Source organism: Balaenoptera ricei, chromosome 1, assembly GCF_028023285.1.
Source record: "Balaenoptera ricei isolate mBalRic1 chromosome 1, mBalRic1.hap2, whole genome shotgun sequence".
NCBI classification, from domain to species: domain Eukaryota; kingdom Metazoa; phylum Chordata; class Mammalia; order Artiodactyla; family Balaenopteridae; genus Balaenoptera; species Balaenoptera ricei.
In genome coordinates, this window is record NC_082639.1 from 33,924,437 (window position 1) to 33,940,683 (window position 16,247).

General features: G+C 51.2%; 1 protein-coding gene across 2 annotated transcripts in view; it reads right to left on the reverse strand.

Annotated features, from left to right (window-relative positions):
* Positions 1 to 16,247, reverse strand: part of HIVEP3 (HIVEP zinc finger 3) — a 99,195-nt gene that overhangs the window by 32,503 nt on the left and 50,445 nt on the right. The gene's annotated exons all lie outside the window — the stretch shown is intronic.

A 16,247-nucleotide genomic window follows, 5' to 3' on the forward strand; every position in this document is an offset into this window, starting at 1 on the left:
TTTGTTCCCCTGGTCCAGACCCATTCAAGTCCCCACCTCCACTCTGCCCCACGGGCTCCTCCCCCCTCACCCTTGACCATGAAGGAGGGGGACACAAGTCCCCAGCTGCCCTCCTCACGGGAAGGGTTTACCGCTTGACGGTGAAACCAGAGCCGCCAGAAGGCAGCCACTAGGAGGTTACAGAGCTCAGGAAAATCATGGTTTATAGAGTCTGGACCTGAGCTCCCGAGCTAAGCAGTCCCAGAAACTTCCAAGAGACGGATGTGAGGCAGCCCAGCTGCTAGATCTGCTGACGCTTTGAAAGTCTACGGGAACTGGTCTCCTCCTCTTTACTAGGGGATGGCTCCCCTTCCTCCTGAACCAGACTGCATCCAACCTGGCCCCCCCTGGGCGAGCACACTTTCCTCCCTGGCCCCTAAAGTTCCGGCCCCCGGCTGAAGAGCACAGCCTGCGGACAAGCCTCCCTGCCCTCGGGCCCACCGGCCGCCTCCACTCCTTGCCGTCTTCCCTGGGGAGGTGCCCTGCCTGCTCCTGGCTTCAGTCCCCAGAAGCCCAGCCTCGCCCCTGGCTGGCGGCCTCCTGGCCCCAGTCTGCCAGCCACACTCGCCAGCGGGTTATAAGACCTTGCTCAGAGCCTGCCTTCTCCCTGGCTGCCTTAGGTTCACTCTGGCTCCTGTGTCCGCCCTGTCTGCTGCCACTATGTTCCTGGGAGTCTGCCTGCCCACCACGCCCGCCCCCTGCTGCCCGGGCTGCAGCCCAATCTGCCTTCTGCTGGCTGATGTGCCCCGGGACACACTCTCCTGGGGACCCAAACTCTCCCGCCAGCTGGGCTGTCCTTCTTTGGTCTGCAAGCCACCCATGGTGACAGATGACGCCTGTTCACAGCACAGATCCAAAATTCTGCTTGGAGTTCAGGCCCTGCTCCCTCCTTGGTCTGATGCCTTTAGCTTCCTCTCTTGGCCTTGGCCAACTCCACTTGTTCAGAGATCTGCCCGGCGGCCCCTGGCAGCCTCTGCCCTTTTAAACTCTCCTCAATTCCTGGCTCCCCTGGTCGCCCTTCTTCTGAGACAAACTGGTTCTCTCTCTTTTTTATTTTAAGTTTTTATTTTCAAACAATCACAAACATACAGAAAAGTTGAAAGTATAGTTAAAAAAAAATTCCTTTTCCTGAACTGTTTAAGCGTAAATTGCCAACCCCATGAAGCATCACCCCTGAATTCTCCAGGGTATGTTGCTTCCATCCAAGGCCATGCCAGGTCTCCCTGCCTGGTCAGGCTCTAACTCCCCGTGCAGGGTCCGCCCCCTGAGGGGAGGCCCTCCTTAACCTGCTTGGTTTTGGCTCCCCAACCAGGCCACCCTGTTATCTCTTGAACCCAAGGAATCCTCTGGAGTTGAACGTCTCTTTTCACGGGAGCTGAAAGTGCTTCAGAATCCCAGCCTGATTCACCACAATGCCACCTCCTTGCCATCACCACAGTCACGGTGAGATGGCACAGGTCCTGTACCCTCATACACACTCACCACACAGCCTTCCTCCCTTCCTCCTGTTGGTGTGTTTTGAGTGAAGGCCAAGAGACCGGCTTCTATCATTCCTATGCTGTGTTAACGCCTCCCTGGGCCATGGTTTCCTCATTGGCAAAGTGAGGAATTTGGATCAAATGATTTCTAGGGACGCTTTCATAATAATGAAACCAGTGGACTTTTATTAAGTGCTTATTATTCATCATGCACCGTAAATTCTTTACATGAGTTAAGCCTCATATGAACTCTTTGAGATGTAATTACTATTATCATCTCCATCCTACAGATGAGGAAACTGAGGCACAGAGCAATTACACAACTCACTTAAGATCAGCCGGTCGCCGTGATAGAGCCAGGATTCCCACGCGGGTGGTTTGGCTTCAGTGTTTACACTCTGCCACAGTGTGCTTGCAGAAGGGGGAGACATTAGTTGACCCCTTACTTGAAGAGGCAATCATGTAAGGAAATATTGATCATTCATGGCAGAATAAGACACTGTGCCGGGTACATTATACACCAACATCTTCGTTTCCTTTACTTCTCAACAACTTTGATCGATAGGTTACTATTATTATTCCCATTTTTCAGATGAGAAACCTGAGCCATAGAGAGGTTAAGTGACTTTCTAATCAGTAGCACAGCCAGGATTTGAACCCAGGTCTGGCTGATGCCAAAACCGTGCTTTTGTCACCATGTTCTGCTGCTGAACTGAGACACGAGCCCTGCTCAGAAGGCGGGAATGAAGGATGCCACTCATCCCCTCTGATTGGCAGGGCGGTGGGATGGAGAGGGCCAGACCCTGGACAGCTGATTCACGCGTCTGATTCTACTTAACATTCACAACAGCACCGAGAGGTATCTCCACCTCCAGAGAGGCACCGAAGAGCATGATTGAAGGCACCCAGGTGGGCAGGCGCAGGTGGGATGTGGCCGCTGGAGGGTGTCAGTGTCTCCCGGGACTGGGCCTTCACCCCTTGGGCAGCAAGGTGCAGCTGATGCTTGGGGGACAGACCACAGCAGGGACCCCTCCTCCAAGAGACCAAGAGACTCCAGACCGACTCTCTCCTCGTTTTTTTAAGCTCCTCATTTTTCTAGTGGGTTCTGGAGATTTGGTATGTCTTTTGCCCCCCTCATCTCCTCACCTGTGTGTGTCCAGGCAAGCAATACCCAACACCCAACTCTGGGCTCCAAGAGGAAATTCTTCCCAACAGATGTCTTATCTCAGGCCAGAGCACACTGTCAAGGTCTCCTGCCCAGGAAGGGGTACCCTGCAGATGAGCTTGGCTTAGATTCTCTGACCTTTAGAAAAGGCAGCTTCTCTGACGCAGAGACAAGGGCTTGCAACCAGCCCGCACAGCCCTCTTGCCCAGACCTTTCCCTGTAAGCTGCCTCTGAGCAATGTCTTCCTCAAGTATTGAGTGCAGAGCTGAAATGGCTCATCGACGGACAACAGCTGGAAAGATCCTACACAGCACATCACAAGAGCCAGAGATGGTTCACCCAAGCCACATGGCCATCATTCATGCTACAGATGAGAAACCTGGGTTCACAAGGAGCAAAGGCCTGCCCAAGGCCTCAGCTCTAGTAAAGGCAGAGTCAGGACACAGTCCCCAGCCCTGGAATCCAAGACCCAAGCCCTTTCCCACATCCCCCAATTACCAATGGAGAGACTGCAACATGATTTGCCCAAAGTCTCCAGCTCCAGGACTCACCCCACTTACCTCCCTCCATGTGAGGCCTCATTTCAAACAACACCCAAAGATGGAAAAGGTAAAGTTTCCTGTGATTTGCAGCTAATAAAATTCAGGTGGACCCTAGTGTCACACTCTCCATCTGCCCAACCCATGTGTCATTTTTCTTTTTTGATTTCATTTTTATCGTCCATAGATCAAACTCCAACTCTTGCCCTCCTGATGTGCTGTCCACACACAGCCATCAGAGACATAGCCTGGCTTACACCTTCAGTGGCTTTCTACTGACTGGGAAGAAAGAACACCTGAGCCTGGGGAAGATCACAATCATGCTGGCGGACGGAAGGGGGTGGGAGGAAAGGAAGATGGAAGGAAGTAAAGACAGTGAAGAAAGGAAGCAAGGAAGGAAGTGGTCTCTTTGCTGAGTACTTCCTCTATGCCAGGCCTGGGAAAACAGCCCATAGTATCTTACCATTCAATTCTAACAAGGAGCCTGTAAAGTAGATTCCACTGTCCTACTTTAGGGACTGGCCAGTAATTGCTGGAGGTGGGCCTAGAATCTGATTCTGTCTCAGGCCAATGCCCAAGGACTTTCCAGACTTTTTACAACACTGGCCCTTTCCCCTGTGCTCCTCTGAGTCCTAGAAGTTCAGGAAGGTGCCACAGGGGCCCCAGGAACCTGTGGGGGAGGTTGAGAGGGTGACCTTCCCTGAACAGTTCTTTGGAAGAATGAGTTCTGTGCCTAAAAAAACAACCCTACTAGGAGTCTGTTATTGAAGATGGTGGGGAAACATTCTTTATTTACCTTTCCTTTCCCTTCCCTTTCCATCTTTCATTTCTTCCTTCCTTCCTTCCTTTTCTTTCTTCCTTTCTTTCTTTTCTTTCTTTCCTTCCTTCCTTCTTTTTCTCTTTTTCTTTCTTTCTTCCCTTCCTTCCTTGCTTCTTTCTTTCTTTCTTTCTTTCTTCCCTTCCTTCTTTCTTTCTTCCCTCCCTTCTTTTTTTTTCTTTCTTTCTTTCTTTCTTTCTTTCTTTCTTTCTTTCTTTCTTTCTTTCTTTCTTTCTTTCTTCCCTTCCTTCCTTCTTTCTTTCTTTCTTTCCTCCCTCCCTCCCTCTCTCTCTCTCTCTCTCTCTCTCTTTCTTTCTTCCCCCCCCATCTCTTTTGGCATAATAAACCCACAAAGAAGAAAAGAGCAGGAGAGGAGACTGACAATAAAATTGTGGAAGCTGGAAAGAGATGGATGGGTGAAAAAGACTTTGCAGACTCAAGACAATGGAATCTAAGTTGACAGCAGGGAATATGAGAACCAACCCAATTTACACCACAGGGCCCCCCAAGGACTCTGCAGGTGGGGATGGGGGGAACCAACATAAGGATGACTAGTGGAAAGTCTTGTTAGAAGCAGTCAGACCCCATCCCTTCCTCAACTCCAGCAGCCAGGAGACCACCCCTGAGAAAGCCTGGAGGATTATTCTCTGCAAAGGGGGAGATGGAAGGCATTTGAGGGGGACATCAGACCAGGTAAGGGCAGGGCAGGGGAATCACAAAGAAATGAAGGGATGGAGTGAATGCATCATGGAGGCTGAGACTCCTCTCCCTTTCCCCTCCCACCTTTTTCCTTTCTGTGGCTCCCGGGCTATGGGAAATGAACCCTGCCATCTTCAGGTGTGAAACTGGAGTCTTCGCCCAAGAAGAACGACCTAAGACTCTGCCACTGCAGCCTCCCCAGTGGAACAGCCCAGATGGGCAGTGACGGGGAAGCCTCACTCTCACACCCAGGCGCCCAGCTGTCTCTGGGCCTCCCACTCTTAACATGGGAAGACAGCAGAGGTTATCAGACACCTGAGAGAAGAGACTAAACAAACACAAGGATGAAGGGAACCTGAGGGAAACAGAAACCAAGTGGAAAAGAACACTAAAAACAAAACAAAGCCAACTAAAGTTAATAGCCTCTGAGAGAGAAGATACTGAAATCAACCAAATACGAATAGGATATTATTAAAAGGAATGTTCAGAGAAAAGAAAGCACTCTTGAAAAATGAAAACATGAGTGGCTGGAAGACAAAATGGAGAGAAGTACCCAGAAAGTAGAGCAAAAATACTAAGAGATGGGGATTCTGACAGAGAGGTGTGAAAATTAGAGGAACAAGCCAGGAAGTCCCACCGCAACAAAGAGTAGCCCCCACTCGCCTCAACTAGAGAAAGCCCGTGCACAGCAACGAAGACCCAATGCAGCCAAAAAAAAAAAAAAAAGAAAAGCCAGGAGGTCCAACACCTAAATAACAGGAGCTCCAAAGAGAGGAGAGAGAAAAATGGAGAAGAGGAAATCATCAAGGAAACCATTCAAGAAGATTTTCTAAAGCAGAAGTCCCTGACTTGCCAGATTAAAAGAGTCGCTGAGTGATGAAAAGTACCCCACACCGAGATTCATGCCTGTGAAATGTCACTGCTCTAAGGAGGAAGAGAAGAGCCTTAGACAGTTGCAGAGGATGGAACAGAAATCAGAATGGATCGGGAACTCTTGAGAGCAACGTGGAAGCTTGAGGACAAGGGAGCAATGCTCTCAAAACTCTTTCAACCCGGAATTTGACACTTCAATCAACTGAGGAATTGAATATTCCAGTATTCTCAGTCATGTGACGCATCAAAAAGCTCACCTCTCATGGGCCATTTCTCAAGAAGACCATGCTGAAGGATGGTCTCTGTGACAATGAGGAAGTAAACCGGGGAAAAGGAAGACGTAAGTCGATGAGGAGATCCAACATAGGTAAGAGAATCTCCAGGGCGAGAGTGAAGGCAGCCCTGGGAATGGCAGCTGTGCCCCAGGCAAAGGGAGCAGCCCGTGTGGCCAGGAGCCAGCTGGACCCCTCAGGGAGGGACTGTGTCAGCAAGATGAGTTTACAGAGGACCCGCTGCACCTGAACATTTGCAGGGGAGAGTTGGTGAGGTGAGAATTGGGGGATTGAATTAGCAATACATATATAGAAAACTAATGAAGTTAACACATACACAATTTTTCCTAGAGAAAATAAAAGCTGTACAGGAAAGCCAAAGTAACTACAGTTCATTACGTGACAGAGCTATGAAGCATAAATGGTACAGTCTAATGAGAGGATGGGGGATGAGGGGGCATATGTGGACCAGGAAAGGCTCTTGAGTCACTAGCTAATACCTAATCTGAAGCGCCTGGTAGTAGCAACCCAGGCACATTATTTAGAGATATGGAGGTCAACCAAGAAAATCAGCTAAAAGAGATGAAAGTTATTGCTTCTGGGCCGGGCAGAAAATGTGGGGGAAAGAAGGGTGCTGCTGTTTTCCATAACGAAATTTGTAAAAGTATTTGGCTTTTTCAACTCTGTGCAATTTTGATAAAAATAAAAACTGAAAGAGAGATAGAGAGTACGTGCCACTGTTGGCTAAGAGGCTGCTTCGCCTACAGAAGAGAAGGGGAGAAGCCAGCTTCCTCCTGGGTGCCCAGGCTGATTCCCCAGGACAGGAAGGAGGCTGGGACTCAGGCAGATGCTGTCCAGGCCCAGGGGATGCCTGGTCCTCGCTGTAGCCGCCAGGGGTCACCACCTGCTGGCATGAGGACTCCACTTCCCGCACCCCCAAACCCTCAGGCTGAGCCCCTTGCTGCCTTAGACCCCCTACAGCAACCAGAGGCAGTGTCTGCTTGAGAAATGGATTCTCCTTTAAATTTTAATAGGATGCATTTAGGTCTTCCCTGACCATCCTCAGGGCTCTGGGGACTCTGGCCCCAGCATACTCAGACACTCAGTCTGCCCCATGATCAATATGTCTTTTCTTTTTCATTTTTTTTTTTCCCACTGTTGGTGACTTAGGTTTCATAGTGACATAATCAGCTTTCTCTAATGCCTGGAGCCAGTGTTCCCTGGGAAGCCTTTTGCTCAGGAGAAAGATGCTAGGCCAGTACAAAGAGTCAATCTAACTAGACAATTTAACCTCTGAGATATTTATTTGGAGGATAATCTTTACAAAGGAATAACTTTTCCAAGAATCTAAGTGGTTTCCTAGGAACAGACATTTCCTGCTTTTGTTTTCAAAACAGCCATTCACGAATCTATTGCTGGGAATGTAGCTGTCCAGGAACAGTGAGAAGAGGTCTGGATGGGGGCTGAGAGAACCCTCCCCACTCCCCCCGCAAACCATCAGTCTGCCTGCAGCGCACCCGCATCTGTCTTTCCTCCTGTTACTCTAGGAGAAGCACCCCCTTCTCATCAGCTCAGCCCCACCCCTTGCACCTCTTCTAGAACCCCGCCCTGCGCTCGGCCCCTTCTCTCCCGGCACTGTCATCTGCGCCTACCACCTCCACACCCCCAGCAGCACAAGCACACTGAAGATCTCTCTGTGTAAACACCCACCTGCTCAGCCTCATACACACTCACCCAGGTCCCACCCCTCACCCCCTCGTTTTTTCCTCCTTCCCTCCATAGCCAGCCTCTTGGGACAGGTTTACTTACACATGCTGCCTTCAGGTCTCCGTCTCCCAAAACAGCGCCCATCAAGGTCCCATCAGTGACCCACATGTGGCCACATCCCGTGGACACTTGCCTGGCCTCCCTGCCCTGGGCCTCTAAGCGGCCCTCAGCACAGATGACCTTGAACTCCCTCTGCCCTTGGCTTCCATGACTTCTCACTCTGCCAGGTCTCCGCCACTCCTCTGGCTTCTCCTTCTCAGACTCTTGCAGCTTCATCTCTACCTGCCCTCTGACTGCTGGCATATTCCGGCTCAGTCCTGGATGCCCTATTCTTTTTTCTCCTCTCCTCTCCCCAAGTGACCCCATGCAGTCTCATCCTCCTAAACAGCATCTACTCATTGACAAACGCATGTCCCAAATGTGTATTTCCTGTCCTCTGAAGGCCAGGCTCACATATCCAATTGCCACACGCCTTCCTGAACACTTGGATGTCTGACTGGCATCTCAAAGTGAACATGTCCACCAAGCTTTGATCTCCCCTTCCCCGAGCCCCTTTCTTACTCTCCTCCCCATCCCTGCCCATCTCGGTAAATGGCAGCACCATCCATCCAGCTGTTACTCGAGCCAGGAACATGGCAGTCATTCTTCATTCCAAGCTTCTCGTCCTCACCCTTCATATTCAATTCACCAGAAGTCCTCTAGCTCCACCCCCATCTCCAATGTGGTCTCCCTGGTCTGAGCCACTGGATGTCGCACCTGCACTCTGCAATATCCCACACTCCCCTACCCCCACCCCCTTCTCAAAGCTCAGGTCACATTCCCTAGGAGAGATGAAACAACAGGATTTGGGGGAAACAGAAAGAGAACAAAACCAGTGTGGGCGCATGTGATGGAGGTTGGACAATTCACTCCCGGCCCACTGGGGCCACACTCAGAGCTGCATGTCTACACTTCCAGGGAGAAGTCTGAGAATTAAAGAGAAACCAAGGCACTGGATCAGGAAGAAGACAGGGCCCTGGCAGCCTGGACTCACCCAGGAAGGACAGCAGCCTCTATCCAGAGTTGGGTCCCAAGACCACTTCTCTCCGGCCCCCGAGACACAAGGGATCTGCTCAGAGCAGGCACTGGCCTAGGAGCTGGCAGCCCATGAGCTGGTCCCTTTTGGAATCATGTTTCATTTTTACCTGTAACACTTGCAAGGCAGGTCAGCAAGCAAACGACCTTGGCTCCCAGCCCCAGGTGCTTGCCCCATAGCCGAGGCCACCTGACTTCACCTTCCCAGAGCAAGCCTGACTCCAGGTTGGTGGGTTGGTCCTGTCTGGCCTGGTTCGGCCCTGATTCTGTGTCCTTGCTCCTTCCTGAGACCCAGAGCGTCCACCCTGTTACGGATTCTGAGAGCTGCTGAGTTCAGGGATCCGGCCCCTCACCTGAGGTCTCAGGTAAAGGGAGATTCCTTCATTTAATAAACATTCTCTAGCACTGTTAGGCACCATTTTCAGCACTGGGGATACAGCAATGAATAAAGCACAATTCCTGTCCTCTCACAGGGTGTACATTCTGGTGGAGGAAACAGAACAAACTAGTGACTTTCTGGGGAAAAATAAAGCAGGGAAGGGAAGGGGGATAAGAAATGCTAGAGGAGGGTACATGTGGGAGGGTGGCCTGGGAAGGCCTTCACCAAAGTGTGACTGAAGGAAGCGAGGGAGCTGCGGGACCCTGGAAAAAGTGTTCAAGGCAGAGGCTTCCCTGGTGGCGCAGTGGTTAAGAATCTGCCTGCCAATGCAGGGGACACAGGTTCGAGCCCTGGTCCGGGAAGATCCCACATGCCACGGAGCAACTAAGCCTGTATGCCACAGCTACTGAGCCTGCACTCTAGAACCCACGAGCCACAACTACTGAGCTCACATGCCACAACTACTGAAGCCCACGTGCCTAGAGGCTGTGCTCCACAACAAGAGAAGCCACCACAATGAGAAGCCCGCACACTGCGGTGAAGAGTAGCCCCCGCTAGCCCCAACTAGAGAAAGCCCGTGTGCAGCAACGAAGACCCAACGCAGCCAAAAATAAATAAATAAAATAAATAAATTTATTAAAAAAAAAAGTGTTCAAGGCAGCGGGCACAGCAAGTGCAAAGGCCCTGAGGCAGAAGCATGTCTTGACAAAGAGATCCTCGGCTGGAGCACAGGAAGCAAAGGGTAGAGGGGTAGGCAGAGGTCAGGGAGGACCTGGGGCCAGCACACACAGGCCACTTGTGGGCTGTGGAGGGTGCAGAGTGGGAGTGACAGGGTCTGCTGATGTTAAACAGGATCATTCTGGTTGCCGGGTTAAGAATACACTGTAGTGGGTAAGGGTGGAAGCAGGAGATTACAGCAGGACACCGTGACAAACCAGATGAATCTTGGCAGTGGTTTGACCCAGGAGGTGGGAAAAATGGGCAGATTCTGGATATGGTTTCACAGGGTGAGTTGACAGGATTTGTTAATGGAGGTGAGACAGAGCCGTTTGGGGCCTGAAGACAGGAAAAATGAAGTTGCCTGTGCAGAGTTTGAACAAGTGATTTTGCTTCCTTCTTTCAAAGTATATCTTTTTTTCTTTGGCCACTCAAAAAACTTTCAAAAAGACATTCAGCGAATGAGCAAATGCACACAGTTTCTCTGCCTATGTTTACATTTCACAACCTTTACGTTATGAACACATAGGTAGCAAGCTTTTTTTGTTCCAGTTTGGATTTTTAGAGTGGTTTACCTGCGGAGTTTATTCTTTACACCTATCCAAAAACCTCCAACTTATTATTATGTATTTAATTCATAGTTTAATCAATTTGGTCCCCAATAAATATACAGAGGTAACAAATATTCCCAAAGGCATAATTCAACAACATCCTTAATCTGGAGTTCACAGTAAGATGGGGCTACACAGAGTAGAAATTTAGAAATTTAGGATAGAAAATATGCTGCACTTTTAGGTTTCAAAGTCCAAGAAGAAATGGGTTTGTGAAAAATTATTAGCAAACAAACTTTAAATTTTTTAAAATTAAAACTATTCTCTCCAAGCTACTATTTCATAAATACACACACACATATGCGTGCGCACACGTGCTTGCTTTTAAAAATATAGGTACACAATAAACCACATGTGGATATACTGCATAAACTCTCAGACCTCAGTAAAAATAAATTCAGCTATTAGAAATGAAAATACATGAGATAGAAAAGCACACCTGTTAAAAATATAACTCCTTCAAGTGGAACTGTACCAAATTAAGCAAACTTTCAAAATAATTTCTTTAACAAATATACCAAGAGCCCCAGGAGTCACAGTGGTTCTTCAGCATCTGCTGTGCTGTGTTCTAAGGATGAGTTCATCGGATGCCCAGGTGACCATCACACAGATGGCTGAGACCTGACACGGAGCCGCGAGGAGAAGTCCGGCGGGAAATGCGAGTCTGGGAGTCATCAGCCTATAGATGGTACACAGAGCCACCTTGGGAGTGAGTTTACACAGAGAAAAGGGGAAGCCCAGGGGCTGAGCCCTGGGGGCCCTAATGTTTAGAGATCAGGAGATGGTGGGAAATCACCAAAGATGACGAGAAAGTGCTGCTGGCAAAGAAGAGGAGGGTCAAGAAAGATGGCCGCCTGGAAACCAGGGGACAAAGTGTTTCGAGGAGGGTGGAGGGGTCACCTGTGTCAAATGCTGCCAGCAGGTCAGGAAAGAAGAGAAATGAGAACTGACCACGGAATTCTTCAGCATTGGAGGTCACTGTTGACCTTGATAAGTGCAGCCTTTGAAGTGTGATGAGACCAGCGCCCCACTGGCATGAGTCTGAGAGAGGATGGGAGGAAAGACGAGACGTGAGCAAGTATAGTCATCGCTTTCCGGAGTTTTCTTTTTGAGGGAAACAGAAAAATCTGGCGAATAAGCCCTTTAGTAAAAGGAATGTTTTTAAGGTGGGAAACTTTAAGTTTGGATGTGCTGAATTGAACGGACTAGGAGAGAGGCAGTGGCTGGAGGGATGTATTGGGCGGGACTGGAGAGCTGGGAAGAGATGGGGGTCAGTACCCTTGGACAGGAGCACAGATGGTCCTCCCTCAATGGCTGAGTCCTGCCATTGGCGGTGGCAGGGTCTGGCGTGGATGCCTTCTACTGAAGGCCTGAAGGGCTTGGGAGGCAGCCCCGGACAGCCCCATGCCTGTGAGTCACCATACCCACACTCACTGGCCCAGCCCACAGCTGGGCTTCTGTCCCCTGCCCTGTATTCCAGTTCCAAGTTCAGGCTGGGCTGCCTCTCTAAACCCAGCCCACCCCTAGCCCCTTGACAATGGCCACCTTTCTGAGGACTCACCACCCCAGCTGGGGCTGGCCTCCATGGTTTCACCCTCTGATCTCATCATTCCCTTCAGGCCTAAGCACCGACCCCTCCCCCACCCCCACCCCCAGCTGGGCCTGGATGATCACTTATGGCATCCAGGTAGCTCCTATCCATTCTAGCCTCTTCTTCCACACCAGCCCTTTGGGCTGAGCTCTCACCTTTCCTTGCAACAAGTGAACTTGAGTTAGGACAACACAGGCATTACCCTCAATGAACCGCATAACTTTGTAGGTGTAAAATCAACATTCTCGTAACAAAGGAGCCCTTCTAAAACAACCAAGGCAAATGCAGGGATGCTGGGTGAGAAAGTCAACATGCTCTTGATGGGCACTCCCGGAGGCTGCCTGGAAGATGTAGACTGCGTTCGGGTGTGGAAGGGACGGGGAATGCAGGGCGGGGGCTGGGTGCCGGAAATCAATGCGGTAAATAGGAACGCATGTATAGCGTGGACAAAGCATGGCCCTGGGACCCAAGCCAAGAGGGGACTTGCAGGGGAGACAGGAATGGATTTCAGTACCATTGTTATTCCAGAAGTAACGCAGAGAACTAGGGAGTATGGAGGTATCTGAGAGGTTAGTTAGAGGAGAGGGCTGAGTACCGCCCTTTGGAGGTGGTTAGGATTTGGCAATGGGCAGAGCCCAGCAGGCACAGAAGGTGAAGCACAACAGGGGTGAGTGAGACTGTGGGGCCGGGAAGACCAGCCTGAGTTGCAACTGGATCTGGCAGGTAAGGCGGCCACAGAAGGCTCTGGAGCAGAGGTGTGACACAGGCAGAACCATGATCAAAGACACCCAATAGCACCAACATGGGGGCCTGGAGAGAGGAGGGTAAGAGCTGTGGTACAGGGAGTGCAGAGAGACCACCTCTGAGTCACGGACCACTTGGTGTGGACACCAGACTTTGGGGACTAATTGGAAGGGGGAGGGTTGGGGGACAAGAAGGTGTCCAAGATGACACTAAGATTTTGAGTGTGAAGGGCTGGGCGCATCATCTGGGCTCCGGATGTGGAAGGAGATGTCGTTGGTGGCAATTGGAGGGCTTGGTCCAATGCATGCTGAGTTCGAGGTGCCCTAGTCTCCCAGGCAGAGGTGCCTGTGAGGCATCAGAAGCAATGGTCTATAGTTCAGGAGTGAGGTCCTAGTTGGAGACTCACATTTAGTGTCCTTGGCACAGTGAGGTTTGAAGCCAAGGAGGTGGATGACGGCGACCAGGGAGACCACTCAAGGCCAGAAGAAACTAGTCTGACTGACCAGGTGCGTAAGTCACCATTATACCCAGACTGCCGACCGACCCACCATTCCTCTCTGCCTGTCCCAGTCTCATGCACCCTCCAGGCCTAGCCCTCCCCCTCCAGGAAGCCATCTCTGGCTACTCCAGCCTCGGGAGTCCTTGCCTGCTGTGATCATCTAAATATTGGGGGTCCACACCTCAGCACTGGGCCTTGTGCTGCACCTGAACCAAGCTCCTTGAGAGGAGAACCACAGTTTACCCCCTTGGCTCTGGGCATCTTCTGGCACAGAGCACCCATAAGGCACTGAATAAATAGCTCCTCCTGGATGGATTGAGTGATTGATCAACTGCTGGTTGGACGTCAAGAAGAATAGTAAGGAGACTAGCGATGAGAAGACTCCTGCCTGTTGGACTCATCCAGCATCTACTCTTGCTGTCTGGTCTCTTGACTCACGGCCATGAATGAGATCTATATGGATCAACCTGACCACATCTCAGAACATCACTGAGTAGAAACAACAAGTTGCAGATGTATGGTAAATCCTCTGGAGTAGTCAGTGCTGTCTACCAAAGAGCCCTGGTCCTCCCCTGTGCATGGCAGGGCTGTGCTTCCCCACTCTCAGGGAGCTGGGTGAGGCCTGCGGTTTGCTCTGGCAGATGAGATGGGAGCAGAAGCTTCTGGGTGGAAGCCTGAAGAGTCAGTGCACAAGGCACCACTGTCCCATCTTACCCTCTTGGCCTTGGCTGGCCTGGATCTCTGAGTGACTCCCAGGAACAGAACCCCATTGCAGACCCTTGTCAAACAGGTATAGGGAGTGAAGTACAAATACTTGCTGTGTTAAAAAAAAAACACAAAAGAAAGAAAGAAAAAAAGGGAGGGGGGAGGGGAGGGGAGGGAGGGAGGGAGGAAGGAAGGAAGGAAGAAATGGGCCAAAGGCAAAGCCCTGGTGACCTCAGGTGGGTGTGCCTGAAGGGTCTATTCAGTGTTTCTGGGTGGGGGGCACCCTTGGCATTTTGGGTGGGACAAGTGGTTCTGTGGTCGGTGATAGGATGGTCACATACCCAGCCCTGTCCATGAACTGCCAGAGGTGCCCCCAGTTCTGTGACAACCCAAACTCTCATGCCCACATTTGCAAACGCTCCTGGGGGTGCCACCAGCCCCAAGAGAGCTGTAAATGTTGAGGGGTCACCAGAAGGGAGGGTGGGAGGTACAGCGGGGGCCCAGATGGGACAGCGGGGCTGCAGGAGAAGATGACCTGACCGGCGGCATTACATAACCCCCCCACCAAAGCGCTCAAATTAGATGTGACAAGTAGAGAGAGTGAGGATGACGTTCTTCGCAGCTGACAGACAGAGTGAGATTATCCTGGAGGGGATAAAAGCGATGGACACAGTGGTGAAAAAATGCTCCGATGCCCATTTGTCAGCACCATGAACTGCAGCCTTTACACGGGGTGGCAACAGGATCCCCTGACCATCCACAAAGTATGTAATTATCGCCTTTTACAGATGGGAAGCAGAGCTGGAGAGGTGAGGGGATTGTCTGAGTGGAACAGGTAAGTGGGAGAGCTGCTCGGGGGCAGGGATGCTGGACCTGGGAAGAGAGGGAGATTCTGAACAGAGCAGGTAGGATTAAATGATGACCTGGGTGGGACGGTGGGGGTAGGTTACAGTGAGGACCCCTGCCTAGGCTGTAGGAAGAGGAGAAGGGGACTCAGGTGTGGCCTTCACCTTTCAGCTGAAGGTAGACCGTGTGGCAGAGACTCCGGTGGCTGAAGCTCTGAACTAACTGGGGTGGGGAGAGGCTCCTGCCAACTGCCCTTTTCGGGGCTCAGGCTTCCCGGGGGGAAATGAGGGCAGCAGGGAGCCGCCTGGAACCAGATCTCCAGTCTGGGGACAGTTGCCTCTCAGGGCAGAAGCAAACCCCCTCCTTCATGGCCGCTAACACTCAGCCTCCCCCTGGGGCCCCACAGATGGTCCTTGAAACTGCTGGGAGAAGGCTGTGACCGATGCACCAATCCCAGGATGAAGTCTTATGTGGCCTTTGGAGGACCCCAATGATGTGAGAACACAGAGACACACGGGGGCGCTCTAACCAAGTAGCAGAAGAGGATACCCGTCAGTCCCCAGATGGAAGGAGGGTAAATATTTCGAAAAACCTCTGGTCTAGTGTTTCTCAGTGGAGCAGTTACTGGAACTCTGAAAAGGATATTTCTCCCCCCCGGGGGACGTGTCCCTGCCACTGCAGGATGTTTGCCCTCCCTGATCCCCTCCCTGTCACTATGACAAGCCAACCCCCCAAGTTCAGTTTCCAAACACTCCCTCTCCTGAGAGCCCCTGCTGGTCAGTGCCACCGGAGGATGCCCACTGGTGGCCTTGGGGAGCTGGGTAGTGTCTGCTCTCCCAGCGCTACAGAGGAATCCAGCACCTCCCACTTTGACCTTGTGAGTTAGGCACCTGCAGGTGCTGGAGAATCGTAGGTCCCATAACATTCGGTGTTGGCTGGGGCTCATGGGGACCATCCTCCTTGGGAGGTAGGTTTTCCTCCGTGCTGTTATCATTCAGGACTGGGTAGGACGAGGGCTGCATTGATCACACTGGGGACACAGACACAGGACCCTGAGACAGACACCACGGGACCTGCGTACAGACACCCACGTCCCAAGAAGCACACACGTGGTCACAAAGAACACAGCTTGCACAACACTTCCACAAAGCAGGTCTGAAACCAGGCAGCCTGCTGGAGCCCGGGGAGCCCCACAGTTGAGAGTTCTGAGATGTTTCTATCATTAGGTTTACAAAGACAAAGCACCGACGGTGAAAAACCAGGAGTATTATTCTAAATATTTACCAACCAATGAGTCCTGGACTCCGGCCAGTCAGAACAGAGACCGGTGTACACAGCTGGTATGTGCAGTGCGCTATCAGCCCTGTAAACAGCCTTGTCAGCAGAGCCCGAGTGCCCCTGTGGGACACCAGGCCTGCCATGGTGGCTGCTT